We start from the raw sequence: 16,355 nt of genomic DNA, 5'->3' as shown, positions 1-16,355 counted from the left end.
GTGGAAGATGATTACCTTTACGAAAACTTTTGCGAGATAACATTTTTGTAGAGCGTGCTCCTCCCTGGAGTCCCACTAAGTGGAGGTTCTTTGAGCACTGACTAACCCCAATTCTTCATGTAAGAAAATATTTGTAGGGAAAATTATGTGACGGGCTTCCCTGCCAATTCTTCCGCAATACTAAGCTGGAGTGGGAATGGCGAACCACGTGTGTTGGGTAGCAGAGCGATGTGCAGTGGCACGCGCAGATTGTAGCTGCCCAGTTAAACTTCCACCTATAGTACTTTGTTTCCCTTGCGCTGCTAAGGCATTTTGTATTACAAGATGCCTTAGCAGATGTGCATTGTGACGGACTTCAGACTCTACTGCAGACGACAGTAATTCAGGAATATCAATCATCTGTGCTCTCTGGCGTGATGTATGCCTCGCCAGTCTTGAACGTGCCGCCAAATGTGTTGTCTCAATTGGAACGGCACCGTCGTGTGGCCCTCCGAGTCGGGCTTGGCTTACCTCGTGAGGCGAAATCTGTTCCACTACTCACAGAAGCGCACCAGTTGCCCCTGCAGCTTGCAAGCAGAACGGAGAGCACTACGCCATATCGAGCGTTTACACCTTGCATCAGACGGCCGAGCACACATTAATCAGCTGATTCAGCACCCGTTCTCTCGCATGGGGAAAATGGCGGCGTTGTTTGTGGACATTACCCGCAGTTCAGAAGACACTACTTCATTCACAACTCCGAAAAAGCACAACAAATGTTCCTTTACCATTTATCTGGCGATTCCCGAAATACACAAAAAGTCTAGCCGGCCTACATGTTTCGGCACTGTTCCAATTGACCCAGTCCCACCTATTTGAAAATTTTGGAGATTATATTAAAGTGTTCACGGACGCACCTGTACGCAGCGATGCCCAAGGCACTTCTGAAGCTTTCCTCTGCCCTTCGACTGACATCAGATGAGTGTTTAAAATACTTCATCCAACCTCATCAACAACTGCAGAGCTGGCAGCTATTGATGTTGCTCTGAAGTACGTACACGAAGAATTAAACGCATTGAAGGTTGTGCATTCCTACAGACTCCCGTGCTGCCCTCAGCAGACTAAGACAAGATGCCGATAGGCCAATTTTATGCTGTATCCTAGAATCTACCGGTAAAATTACTTCGCGTGAAGTGTCCCTCATTGCCCAGTGGATACCCTCGCACGCGGGCATCGCTGGGAATCAAGAGGCTGATCGCCTCGCTTCAAGTTGTGCCCACCACGAATGTGACTGCCCTGACATTTCCTGTATGTTTGAAAACGCTCGTCTTCGGATACGCCAACACCTCCTAAAGCAGCACGCAGACCAGCGTGCTGCAAACGGATCATTCCCTCCCCGTGTTCATGGTCGAGGCTTGCCCCGTCGTGCTAGAGCACTGTTTTAACACGTTAAGGGCTGGATCTGTGTTGGTGCTCGAACGCCTATACCGACAAGGAGGTGTGGACAGCTCCGTCGTGTACGTTTTGTGGCTCCTGTGAGGCATTTGAACATCTCGTTTTAGGGTGTCCCGCATTCGTTGCGTAGCGCGCATTGCTAATTAAGGAATATAGACTTATTGGACTGCAATGTGCGACCCTTGACGATTGCCTATTTTCAAGGGGGTGGGCCGCTCGACGTGTCCAGGCCCATCGAGCCCTGCTAACATTTCTAAAGGATACTGACTTGGCCTACCGTTTATACACATTATTTGTGTTTTTGCTTTGTTCTGTCTGTGTCTCCGTCATTTCTTTATTTCCTCTTTTCTTTCCTCCTATTTTCATTTGCTCTATTCCCTGCTCCTGAAAAGTAGGCAGGCATGGTGACCCTCTCAGTGGCAGTTGTCAGCTTGCTCCCTCCCTATTTCCTTCGTGTCCTTATGTATGTATGCGTACAAACCAAATAATAATAATCTACTGCATTTGATAAGCATGGCGCTCGGGCGGAGCAGTTGCCGTCACCTTTTCAAAGATTCAGTTCGCTTGCAGCAAGCAACAGTCCTCCTCCTTCTGTGATTATATGCCTAATTTGGAATTATCGAACAATTTTGGTATGCCTACTGCAGCTTATCCACCAGTGTATATAACAGCTTCGCTATAACATAATTTGTCTGAAATTCCCGGCTTTCAATAAAGGCAGATGGGGTCTTCGCTGAAACGCTCTGCTTAAGTGCAAAGTAAGGCTGTTATGCGTCGCAGGTAAGAATGTACAAAAGATTAAGCAATGAGGCGCTAAAAATAGCTGTTTATGCCTACCACCGGCACCCTATTAAGAGAGGGATAAATATGCTGGAAAAATCGAAACCGGGTAGCAGCGCGGCCCAGAGATATCGAGCCAAAGCGACACTAGTGCGACAAAGCGACAATGACGGCGAAGTGTGACGTCGAATCCGTCGGCACCGGTCTAGTGGTCGCCGCCATGTACTTTCTACCAGTGCTACAATGTGAGAAAGTGACTCCTTCCAGTTTTTTTTTTTTTTTTTTTCGCGAGAGATGCACTATCTGTGTTGCAATGAGTCCGAACGCTACAGGATGTAACGTCGCAGTGTGAAAGAGCCGTCTATGTTTCAGCCTATAAGAACTGTGATAGATTTTATTATTTGTGCCTTTCTTTTAGCTGCAAATAATGGTCGCGCGTTTGGTTGCGAAATGCTAAAAAACTGAAATGTTTCACGCCATCCATTGTCATCCTCCATACATTTATCAATTTAAGATTGCGGAGAAGCCGGTGACATATCGAACATTCCACTCCATAATTAATAAATCAGGTAAATCGAAAGAGCAGGGGAGCTACGAAATTGAATAAAATTGCAATAGAGCGTCAACACCTTCGACTGACAGCACACTTCTCGCGCTCTAAGAGCGTGGTGAATCGATAAACGCTTATTTGTGATATGTTCACAATGACGTATATAGACGTCATTATACCGTTTATAGTCGTAGGTAAACGTGCACGTGTGTAAACACTTCTAATTAACATAGCGCCGCCTGTACAATGAAAACAACCAATGGCGTGGCTTTATCCTTACTAGACTTGTCATTGCAATGAAACCACCTATGATGAAGGTTTTTGTTGCACCTGCACTGGAACGCGTGGACAAAGTTGGAGGCATGTGACAGTTGCCTGCGTGCAGATTGAAGCCGCTAACACTGGCTGTTTTGCTCCGCAATTTCTTTCTGGAAAGCGAAAATCCAATTGTTGATGGTGCTTTGGTCGCTTCGAGAACATAATAGATATGACACTTGTGTCAGTAACCCCCCCCCCCCTTTTTTTTTTACTTTTATACTTATTTCTTGCCTTGGTATACAAAAAGAAATCGATAAGGAAGATGAAGACGACTCATAGATTTGAAAGCGAAGCTCACGCACTGAAAGCTCTAACCTCAGAATTACCTAAAAAATGGCTCAAAAGAATCCCAAGGGTGTTACGCGCCGTGAGAGACAGCTTGGAGACGCAAGCAGCCACTTGCAAATATTGGACCTGGATCAACCAATTTAGAGGCAGTTAGCTAGGCCCACTTCCCTAAAACGACGGTTCCAGCATACTGACAAACTCTGCTACTCTCCTTGTTTACTACATATTCACGTATGTTGCGAAGCAACGTACTCTACGTCTCACACTTAGCTTTATTTTTTTTTCCTCAACGCACTCCCATAGTTTTCGTTCCTATTGCAATTTCTGTTTCACTGCTTCGGTCATCGCGTTCATCTGCCGCACTCCACGTCGTTCGTCAGTCAACAAGCGCCAACAGCAGAGCAGAACGTTGCGGGCCCGAGTCGGGTCCTAAATGGCCAGCGGCGGCAGCGTCGTCGATCAGCATGGCATGGCGTAAACCTGATCACACGCTGCTCTGAGCGCGCAGCCAACGCCGATGCTCAAACCAGAGGCCGCTCATTCGGGTACCGCGCTCGGACGAAAATTAACTCAGAAGGCGGCACGTCGCCCGCCTCGGCGCCAAACTCGCTGCACAACTCGGCACCAACACTTCCGCTGGGCGTTCGTTCCTGAAGCGACCTCGACCAACAGACCAAGTTGGCCTTTACTCCTGCCGTGTTTCAGCACAACCCCCCATCTCTCTTCTACGGCAATCTTCTGTCCCCTCTATCTCTCTTCTTCCTTACTCCAACTTCCTCGTCTTTTTTCCTCATCCGCCACTTTCGGGCCTTTTTCTTACCCGGCTGCGAGAATACGCCGCAATACTATATACACTACTGCCCCGCGCTAACCTTCTTTTCCCGCCTGCGCCTCACTCGTTTGGTCCTTTACTCGGTCCCGCCCTTGTTTCGCGCGCCTCCGACCGCTTCGCCTTTGCTCCACGGTCTCGCCGTGTGTTTGTGTGATTGTGCGTTTTGTGACCCAACGCGGTGTTTCTTTTGCTGCTTATCTGTGCTCGTCGTATGCCTTGCTCCGCAGCCCGGAGCCGACCAACCTCTGCGGCTGACTTTACCTACACTACACACACACGCGGGCCTCCTCAGAGTTCTTCTTCTTCTACTCCTTCTTCTACCGAGCGACGCCCGCCGAGCTAGGCTGGCGTCGCTCGTGGGACCAGTGAGCCAATAGAGGACAGAGGTTGGAGCGCGACGCCGCCGGAATACAAAACAATCGCGTCGATGAACCACTGCCAACACTCCTACGCACTACCAGTCAGTCTTGTTTTCTTGTTTTGCCTCTCTTCTTGGTCGTGCCGCTCGGGTAAACCTAAGGCGGGAAGCAAACGCGAAAAAAAAAAAGGCAAGACCGGATGCCTCGACGCCTTATAGAGCTGCCTTTGTTACGTTGTTCTGTGTTAATCTTTTGTTTCATCTTTCCTCTTTCCCTCGTTTTTCCCCTTTGTGCGGTGAAGACAAACCTGGCACGTACTGCTGTGGAGAACAAAACAAGAAAAATTAGGCTCGTGCCGTTTCGTACACCGAGGTATACGTGGGATGGATGATGAAATGACTGACTGCAGCGACAGCGACGTAATCTCGCGCGCAGTAATTATGTTCGAGCCGCTTGTTCGACACAAATATGCTTCTATTTAGTGCAAGTGGTATACATATAATCGGTATATTTTGATAGAGACGAAGCTTCAGAAGGCTGCACATTTGCGATCAAGTCGCTATACTATATGCCGCGATTCGCAAGCAAAATAGTTCATGGAGAGCTCACGCAGGCGTGCCTGCAATGTTGTCGTTTTTGTCACCCTGTCGACCATCATATCCATTGTCACGCCGAGCGAATGCATAATACGGGTTCTTGGAGGGCGGAAGGCGTTCCTAACACTTACCAGAAAAGTGAGCTCTTCGACTACAGACGAACTACACGTCAATTCGAGGCGGAACAAACGCCGGGCCGTAGTCTAAGGGTTTGACGCCTTAGTTAACATCGCTGTACTAGTACGAAAGACTAAATAAATCGCTTTGAGGCATATCACAACCAGTTCGTTCGGTGGTGACGGAGAAAGAAGCTCTTCGGTAGCCGAATAAAGAGGATAAAGTATAACTAAAGTACGAACAGGTTAGTCCACCTGTGGCCACCGCGGCCGTTCGCAACAGTTTGAGTTTGAGTTCATTTATTTACTATATACATGAAATAGTCGTTGTTACTACAAAAAAAAACTATTTTCATCGAAATGGCACTGCATATTGCAAGCGCGCTTTCACACCTTGCACACGCACACACACAAAAGATTTTGTTAACCTTGGCTTCAGGACAACGGAAAACTGTGCGGACAAGCCACTTCACCTTTTGTTTTTGTTTTATTTTCGATAGCGTGCATATTCGATGCATTTATTTCTATGAGTTTACGTGTAATAAAAAGCGTCACTGTGGCCGTTTCGACTGCACTGGCTGTGGACCTAATATATGTCCATGAGGACACGTATATAGCCCTTAAAGAAGGCTTTAGTCATGTCTGGTTTTGTCATTGAAAAGCCGCAATCAAATCTGGCTTCACCACAACAAAAGACAATATGCGCAGAAGCCACTTCACTCATTGCCTTGGTTTTACTGCGACTGATTCGATTAATTACAAGTGCCCGTATAGTGGGTGCATTTACATCTGCACACTTGAATGTAACCGAAGACTTCACCATAACTCTTAGTAGAGTGTTTGCGGTATAACTCAATATATGTTCCTATAAACATACGTTCAAAAAATACATTTTGTTGTAGGTATGGCTTCTCCACAATAAGAGATATGACGCGGTGAAGCCGCTTTACTCATTGCATTTTTTTTTTTTTTATGTGATATACCCTATGCCCTATGTTGGATGTACTTATTTAAATGTCTTTTTGTGCAAAAGGAAGTGTCTGACGGCAATCAAGGCAAGTCACGTAAATAAATAATCAACAAAAATAGCCTTCAGCGTCGAACTCAAGAGCCTATACCACTGCCCACTATTTTAAGACAGGTAGGTATGTGTGTAATGGGTTGCACAACTAAGACATTTCTTATTTATTATGGACTAAGCAACATGGTGCCTAAAGACAAGGATACCGGTGTACGAGCCAGATGTTGAATGCCTGATGACGACTACAACGCCTAGAAAAACGGAGTTTTTATCAGGTTGTGCGTAGACTGTGTAAAAAGCCTGCATAGGCGACAGCACACGAGGTTATTCCTAGAAGCACTTCGTTTATAAATTAGGGTGTGGAACTCGGCAATTCCTTTTCATTCTTCCGTCGTAGAAGACCTTATTGGACGTACCGAAGGCCGGAGAGAAACGTATCCCTACTAATGTCACATATTTACGGGCAATGTCTGTAGAGGGATGATTTTCTGAGAACTAAGGATGTGAACGATTTCATTTTCGTGCTTTACTGTTTGGGACGCAGATTTTTAAAGCGGTATGAAGGAAATCTGCTTAAAAAATAGATTCATATAAAGTTTCAAAACAAGAAAATTACACCTTGCACCGTCATGAAATAGGTTAAGAATGACAATCGAAGTACGTTAAGAATGACAATCGCAGTACTACTTCGGGGCTTGTTATTGGAGTATGCGGATATGGGACACCGACTCAATTCGTGAACTCACCCATTTTTCAAGGAACGAGCAGTCCAAGTGGCGTAACAACCGACATCAGAGCGGTTTTTTTTTTTTTTTTTTTGTCTCACTTCATCTCCAGTACGCAGTAATATTATTTCGTTCTCTCTCTATTTCTGTCTTTCTCTCAGTCTCTCTGTCTAGATACCTTTCAATCGCTGAATGTCCAAACACGAAAGACAACTATAACTGTAGGCCACTTAATGAAACGTTCTTCATCTTATGCAGTAACCACTGGTGTAACCACACACGAAGTTAATTACATGCATTACTCGGTAAACAGAACCATAACCGAGTTACGACGCTGTCGTTTCGTGGCGCGCGGTTAGTGGTATTGAACGGATTTTCGGCCACGCAGCTTCATTAAGCCGCACCCACTGTTTCCCGTATTATGGTGACACTCTGTGCAGCAAAGATTAGCGCGTCGGCAATGTTTTCCTTCACGTTTCCTCACTTGCGCGATTGGTCTTTCCTGTTACACCAGCTTCGCTTACGTAATAAAGGTCCACCGAATTGCAGTGGTGGGAAATATTCAACTAGACGTTTCATTTAAATAATGGACGAAAAACGTACGCTGAGTCATCATGTTGCTCTGCTTTTGGTTGTTTTCTTCTTCATTATGCGCCGTTTTGCTTTACATTTTAGAGTTGGCAAAGCGATCTGCACATTATAAATTTAGCGCTTTTTTGCAAATAGTATTGTGCTTAGTCTATTCCTACTTCAGCCTCGCAATAAAATCTACTCAGTAAATACTTCAGCCTCGCAATAAAATCTACTCAGTAAACATCTCAACACCCTATTTGTCAGGCAAGCCTGTTGACAGAAATGTTTACACATTGGATAAGTACTCCGGGATTACTCTTGCTCAACGAAGTGAACCACAGTGCTTACCCAAGCTTGCTGACAAAATGAGTAAGAGTAACTGCTGTGATGCGTACTATGATGAAAACGAAAGTTTACTTAAGCATTTTTCTGTTTCTATCGTACCCATTTGCTTACGCTGCGCTCCGCTGACTCATTGCGCTAGCGTAATCCCGGCATGGCGTCTAATTTAACGTGCCCAGTGCCTGGGCACTCTATAGCAGCCACTGTATGATGGACCCAAACAGGGGTTAAAATGGTTTGTTTTTACGGTACTCGGTATCGCAAGGAAAGTCAAGCTATTCTTTGAAAAGATGCGAAATAAGAGGTCAAGAAGAGAGTTTCGAGTTTCTAGAACAAAATGGAAAACATAGCAACCCCTTAGCGTCTATACTACCTGTTTTGGTGAAGATATTAAGGTCCGTACGTGTTGGACGGCACCAACGTTGATGGTTTGCCAATGCCGGCAACTAAATTTACAACACTGCCAATGAAAGCACAAGTGGCGACAAAGAGAACAGAAAGCCGCCTCGGCGTACGCTGTGCTCGTCGGGTGGGTCACGCCACCTTAGTTGTCATGACTTTCTGCTCTGCATGTCATCAGAGCTGACTGCGAGATCGTAATCGATAGCTTAGGCTTCATACGCAATCCCCCAATGCCTCTCCCTTCTGGATTTGCCACAGAATGCCCTCCTTGTGTTCGAATGTTTTGAGAGAGAAAGAGCCGCAAGTAAATTTGTGTATGCCATGCCATTTCTCGCTCTGCCATGTACAAATGAAACGCGAACAGGGCAATTCAGTAATTCATTTTTCCCTGTTATTTTTACAGCGAAGCTCTATATGGCTAGCCGATTCGTCTGTATGTCACCTGTACGCAGAAACTATCGTCATCAGCAATGGCTCGAGCGTCATCGTCTTCGTCCACAGCTGGCTCATAGGCTTGGTGCACCCGCGCGAACGCGCTCGTGCCACTCCTCCCGAGTTCGTCGTCGTCGTCTTCTTCCACAGTTGGCTCCGTTGCCACTCATCATTCCAGTGTAGAATTTCACTTCTGTCGTCGTAATGGGGAGGCCGCGTTTACGGTGGTATGGGCCATTGCTTAAGAGGGTATGAGTCATTCATTGTCTTACTAGACGGACAGATTTAATTTTGAAGCAATTTAATTTTGAAGAATCGCAAGCGGCAATGCGACAACGGCGGACTGCGGGCACACCGTCAGATACGTACTTTTCTACGACACAGCCTAATGTGTGTGTAATCTCATTAAGAAACACAAAGACGCAATCAATAGTTGAGAAAGACTAATGTACCGTCGGTAATAACCCAGTGATAAACAGTGGGGCCGCATGTTTCAGCTTCGCTGGTTAACCATCTCTACGGAGTGCTTGGGTGCTGATTTTAACGCTATAGGGGCCCTGTGTCGCAGAAAATCCGGCGTCGGCAACCGGCGTGTGATCGCGGGTGGTGGACAAAATCATCCAACCACATCGACCGCGCAGGCCCTCCACGTGATGCAAGGTTTTGGTGAAGAAAAATTGAATTTATCACAGTGAAATCCGTCAGGAAAAATGGTAAAGTACGGCTTTACCATTCGGCGTGGGATTCGCCGTCGGATTGTTTACCAATCGGCGTCGGATTGTGATTTGAATGTACGAGAAAACCTAATTCTGCTACGAGGAAACTCAAACACAAACCCCTTTTCCAGCATTTCTACCAGACCTGCGCGCGTCGGGGCAATAGCAAGCAAAGAGTTAATAATATAATAAAAAAAAGGTGCTAGGGCCTTCACATTTTAATACAAGACCACTTGTATTGCCCCTGTAAAAACGTCTGTCCAGCAATTCATTTCAGTTTAAAAGTGAAGCCAACTTTAAGGGGATCGGTGTAAGCTTGGTCTTTGTAAGCTATCTTTCCCACGTTCAGTGTTGTAGTGAATGAAGCCTACCTGCCGTATGCGAACGATGCGATGTGAACGCATCCCGATAACGCTATCGCGTTCTACTCTTAAAGGCGAAGCTTAAGCGTCCTCCAATTTTTTTTAATGCATAGATCTGCCAAATAAAACCAACTTAGTGTAAATATTAGTTACGGACTATTATAATATAATATTTGTTCTCTGACCAAGTTTTTCAAATGACAAGTAGAACGCGACCAGGCATACCAGTTTACTTCCTAAATTACATGGCATCACTACTGGCTGGTAATCAGCAGGTAAAAGCGCTGTAGGCGTAAAAATGAAGCGTACGGTGGTTCAGCGTAACTTATGCTCATGTTTTGCTTTGTTTCGTTTTGATTTTGTTTCCTACAACACCCCCCTAAACCTTCCCCGCCCCTCACCTAGTGCATCTCGTGTCAGTAAGAACATCTCGTGTCAGTGGTCCCTGAAGTTTTGAATGCTGAAAATATTTGGGCAGCTAACTCCCTACCAATGACTTGCAGTCGGAAGAGATACCGCATTTATTGGAATCGAAGCATCGCTTTTATCGTGCCCATGATGAGCAAAGTACTTAGATTTGAGGAAGCTCTATAAATGCCGTGCATACCTTTCTTTTAGAACTCTAATTCTGAGTATAGTAAATGGCGAAGAAGAGATCAAGCCTGATATTATGGGGGTGATTGAATTGGGGAAAACACGGTATGTAGGTAAGCGCCCTCTCGGAGACTCGCCCATCTGAGGAGGAGGCTTTCTGCAACGCAGACAACAGCTGTCAAAAAAAAATTATGAAGCTTTTAGTGCAAAGGCAACTCTCACTCATTGGATGGGTGAGCTTGTATGGACAGGTAACACGCATTTGCGCCCGATGTCTGAGTAAGGTGCGAAAACCGATAGGCAACATCACATTTCCTAGCTTTCGGAATTGCCGCGACAAGCTCTTGAATTTTGGATCACCGAGAGAGTCACGTAGCGTAGCGTCGTCTGGTGGTACTAGAATTAAACAACAGCGACTGTAGTGCGTTCGATCGACACGCAGCGGTGCCACAGTGGGTTGGCCTCACTCTCGGGCGCGCCGCTGAAATCGAGTTCAGCAGACGGCTTGTGAAGGCCGTCGCGGGCATCTGACGGACGTAGGACGGAGGCTTGGGATGACAGGAAGCAACAATTTGTCCCCTCAGTAAACTTCCCGGCTGGAGTTGCTGCAGCAGCAGTCATCACCGCCGATTAACGGGAGCAGCGGCCGCAACGCCCTCCTCCATCCTCAAAAAGAAAGCCGTTTCTGCAGCGAGACTCTTTATCAGTGTTACGATACCATACCTATGTCATAAGCCACACTACGCGTTATTGTCTTTCAAGGCGAGAAAGCTTGAAAGGCTTCCGTAGATCTCCGCGTGGTAGACGGATCAAAGTAAGAACACACACGTTTAAATTTCAAAGGTTTTAGAAAGTGAAGCTAACCCGCTCTTGCGCAATTTGTTTTATCTCTCTCTTTTTTTAATATATCCTAAATGTTTCACAAGTCTTGAGTCAACGCCTTGCTATAGGAAACAAGTCATCATTAAATTGCGCCGATTGAATCAATTTGCATGCGTAAGCGCGTATGCGTGCATTTGGCTTTCTAATTTTTGTTTATTTGCGTGCCGGTTAAAAAAAAACACCTACTCAGACTTTTCATTCAAACTGAAAGCATTGAATTTATGTACGTTTATGATAAGTATATTAAGCGCGGGTCAAGAAGTCGAGCCAAGTCAAGTTTATTTATAACACGCACACAGTACACTGTTGCAAGGCCACCCTGGCAAGAAAAGCTGTAACAGTACAGCTTGACGAGGCCAGGGGGCCACCACCAGGCAACAACGGCAGTGAGGATAACGCCAAAGAATAAGTGCAGGGATTTGCTAACTTTGTTTAGTGCAAATAAGCGCATCAGCTATTCGTATGCGGTTTCCTGCACATGAATATATCTACATATATGTACATATTAAGCACACATTCAAACACGTAAGTATGAACAACAACGGTTTTCCGAGATTGACCAAATCTCAAGTACAACAAATACTGACACGTCGATGAAATGTTACTTTTACTTATATATGCTAAAAATACATCGAGTATATGCCCAGACGAAAGAACTCAGACAGCTGGGCCTTTGAATACTATTGAAGTATGTCTTTTTTCATGCGCGGCTTAACATTTCTTGATATCATTGTTTGCCTGATTTCACCGAAACCTTAACAAAGGGTAGGTGGACGATGAAACTAACATTTTTCAGTATGAAGGAAGAGAGGGGAACAAAACATTTTCTCTTAACAAAATACGAGCTTCTAATGACTGTGTAGGGCATTCGTTTCCTGACCACGGTAGCCAAAAAATAAAAGTGGCTTGGAAGAGTAACTTTTGCAAAGTTCTTATAAATGCGTATATTTCAATAACCATACTCATCAGTGCCGATAACAACAATCTTGCGGTAACGCAAGATGGTACCATCGTAAGCTGCCTTATAGTTTTGGTCATCTTTCCTCCCGATGTTTCTTAATATATTATTTCACAGTCCATGAGCGTAGCTATATAGGCTTTTTGGTATGGTATCTTCTTTGTTGTAACGCAAGGCTGAACGACAGGGACAAGCTATTCTCCTCTCACATGTGGAAAGTTATGCATTGGTCAAACTGGTAGATGTATAAATGATAGGCTACGAGAACACAACAAAGTAAAGAACGGGGCTGCTGACGGTTTTCTTGCCCTCCATTGCCAAAGATGCAACTCCAAACCCATATTTATAGAAACTGGTATCATGAGTAGAAGCAAGTGCGAGATGACACGCTTGATAGTGGAAGCTCGATACATGTCAAGATTTGGTGACGAATGCGTCAGTAAGCCATCAATTTCTTGATCTACAAAAGAACTTGATTATCTTTGTTCGCGTTGAGCGTACACCTGTCTAACAATAAGTGTGGCTAAAGAATGTCTGCGTGTGGTTCCCCGTTTTTTTTTTTTTTACCGAGTTATTTGCACGTGTCGTATGACGTTTTGAGGGTATAAGTAGCAACGAGAACTGGAAATAAATCCGTTGTTGAAAGAGATGTGTGGTTGTCAAATGTGCCTTTCTGTTGCCCCTGTCGTTCAGCTTGCGCAGAACAAGGATGATTACTTAAAGGTTCCCTTCTTGTAACGCCTTTCAACATCCTTATAGTATGCGAGTAATGAATGAATCGGAAAAAAATTGGGGTAGCTTGCACTAGTGGCGCAAGGCTAAAGACACAGCGGAGCTGATCGGTTCCTAGCTGGTTCTGACTATACGAAGTGATGCTAAGTTATACGAAGTAATGCCAAGTGATGCTAAGTTATACGAAGTGTATAAGCATTTCCTCGTGGTCCGTGGCATCGTAGAACGCCTCGCGAAGCACTTGCATTCTGAGCACACGTAGAGGAAGTGGTGCGAAAGCTACGCGCATGCAGTGTACGGTCGGCGCGCAGCAGACGACACGCCGGGATGACGTCACGGCGCATGCGCAGTAGCGCGCAGCTGGTGGGAGCTTGGCCGAGCCGCCGCCAGTGGCGCCTGCTGCAGTCACGGACACCGCGAGCGTTCGGCGCTAATGCGGGGAAACGGTGAAGCGTGGATGGCGTCGGCAGCACCTCTGCGCTTTGGCTCGTTGGTGCTGCTACAATTTGTTTTTCTCTCTCTCTCGTTCTCATTTTCTCTTTCTCCCGAGCATAGCGCGCGACGCGCGCATGCTCTCCTTCCCTCTCCTTAACGTCCCATGTCAAGGCAACATGTGCGCGGCACGGAGAGGAGGCAAAGCACAGGCCGCTCCGCGAGGTGGTTGCTAGGCAACGCAGTGAGAGGCGGCACACATTACGGCCGGCTTAAACAGCTCCGCTGTTAAAACTATAAGAACGACTCTTTCTTAGCTTTAATTTATCGCCCCCTGTGACTTAACAACGAACGTTTTAAAATAAAAGAGGACACGGCAAATATTTGCTAGCAGAGCAAGGCAAAGCGTGTGTCTCTGATGTACGCTTGCCTTTCTTTCATTGTTAGTGCCACAGTGGAAGATAGTGGCGAGAAGGATATCTTTTCTTATAACATTTCTGTGCGTCGTTACAAGCGAAAATCCAGATGGCGTCAACAGACACTCAAGTGAAGAAAATCCATAGCGACAACTGCAAATTTTAATGCGAAGCTTTCCTTACTTTAACTTTCCATTTTCTGAAAGATGGGTATTCCACACTGCAATGCCTACGGGATATGCCATTTTGTAAGGCAACAGTTCGTAACGTTTGAGCGTTATAAATCGATTGAGTACACCCTTGCAATTCTTTAACGATACCACGCGAGCCTCGATCGCACGGCATGTCAGTGGTCATGTAGCGGTCAGGGGCACTCCTGAAGCGAACAGCGCCGCAGAATACATTAGAACTACAATTCGCCTTGCACGACTGCACATAAAGTTGCCAATCCCGTCGTTCCTCGCCGCTGCAAGGTCCGGTCGACGCTCGAGTGATATTGTCAAAAATTGTAGGGGTGTACATCAAGTGAACTGTTGTAGAGTTCATGCAGAATATTGTCCATAAAAGATTAAAAATTTGGAAGTTAAGCGAGAAATAACAGCCGCGCCTGTAGCACAGCTGGCGCAGAACCGCGCAACGGCATGCGTAGTTCGCAGGCTCACCGATGGCGTTGTGTCATTTTTTTTTCACCTTTCTACCAATGTCTAATTATAGAAGCTATTCGTTGTGTAAGACTCTTGAAGTGTTAACAGCTGCGGGAGGCGGGGATGTATAACAGCTATTCATTATTTATGACACTTTAAGCGCTAACAGCTGCACAAACATGTTTACCTCTGGCCTTGTTGAAGCGTTTGAACCCCACGACGCGAGTGTGCCTGCTTCAGCTAAGGTGAAGTTCCTCCTTACTGTTCCACCCGCCGAAAAGATAACATACCGCATTGGTTGCACTCCTTCACGAAACAAGTATATACTGCTTTCAGCGCGCCCCCATAGGTCCATAGCGCGTGATATTTACTCTTTCTTTTACGAGTGGCAAAGAAAACGAAGGTGCATTGTCTTGTGTCCCTGTGGTGCGAAGTGGGTCGAGAGGGGCCTGTACTTCCCGCGTTATCTGTGCGACGCATAGATAGCGCGATGTTCGCGTGGGCTCGAGGTTGATCGTCTTGGTGTCGCCAACAGAATGCGCCGACGTGACATGCCGCGAGTATCGCACCAAGGTCAAGATTGAAACATTGGGACAGAAACAAAGAAACCGTTTATGGCGTAAATGGCAACGAGGTCCACCAAATGATCTTAACGCTGGCCAGCTAGTCCCCATCTAGGGTAAAGAATCATCATCATCATCATCATCATCATCATCATCATCATCATCATCATCAGCCTATATTTATGTCCACTGCAGGACGAAGGCCTCTCCCTAGGATTTCCAATTACCCCTGTCTTGCGCTAGCTGATTCCAACTTGCACCTGCGAATTTCCTAACTTAATCACTCCACCTAGTCATAGGGAGATCGAAAGAAAATCAAGCTGACGACGCAATGTCACGATGAAGGAATGTGGCGAGCAAAGCACATGAAGTCGAGTAGGCAATGCCTGCTGTTGCTATCTTGAATTATACATAGGTTTTGCATCCAGGCTTAGCAGCAGTAGTCATATTGGTGCGTTGTAGTAGAGGGTCCCCGATTAGTTTTGTCGCCAGTGGTTCATGAGCGTGACCCGAGTGACATAAATTTAACACGAGTCTTCTTGCATTCGGCCTGCATCAAAATGCGGCAGCCATGGCTTGGAATCTAAGCCACGACTTCGCTTTCGACATAAGAACGACACATCCACTGAGCCGCGCAGCCGATTTTTCAATCGGCCAGTGTGCGTGATCAGTACTTTGAAGCTAGGTCAGACGTAACAAAACAAACAAAATAAAAAATTCACACACCACTTCTTGCGTTTTTTTTTTATGTTTGAATGAACAGTTGACGCACAGTTCTCGTTTCTGCGGGCATAAAGCAGGCAAGTTATTTATAGAACATGCAAGATATCCTTACATAGTTCACTACATGCGCATGACAAGGATTCAGCCTATTTGGATTACGGTGTAGTTGGTGAAGACGACATCTATCCTGAGTCGCTGAAACAATGTTTCTGTGTCTATCGGGAAGGTAAAAGTAGGTTTGAATTTTAAGTAAGTGTCCACTTCACAGAAAATTTCTTGTTTCACCACACATTCGAAACATGTCTTTGACGATATTGTCGATATTGACGATGCATTTGCTCGATGAGTGAAACAGTAACATCCCTGTACAAGCACTTGTCCTAGGGGTTCCACGGAAGCTCTAGCGCTGACTACCCAGTTCCAAGGCGCGTCTCTTCCGGTAATGAACATCGTTGTTTTTACTACGGCGCCAGAAATCATTGCGGTGGTTCATGACGTTCGAGCTACAAAATGTAGAATCAGCATCATCATCAGTATCACCCTTTTACGTCCAATGTAGGACGAA

The sequence above is a fragment of the Dermacentor silvarum genome, chromosome 2, assembly GCF_013339745.2.
Source record: "Dermacentor silvarum isolate Dsil-2018 chromosome 2, BIME_Dsil_1.4, whole genome shotgun sequence".
Lineage (NCBI taxonomy): Eukaryota > Metazoa > Arthropoda > Arachnida > Ixodida > Ixodidae > Dermacentor > Dermacentor silvarum.
Note: the sequence above shows the minus strand (reverse complement) of the source record.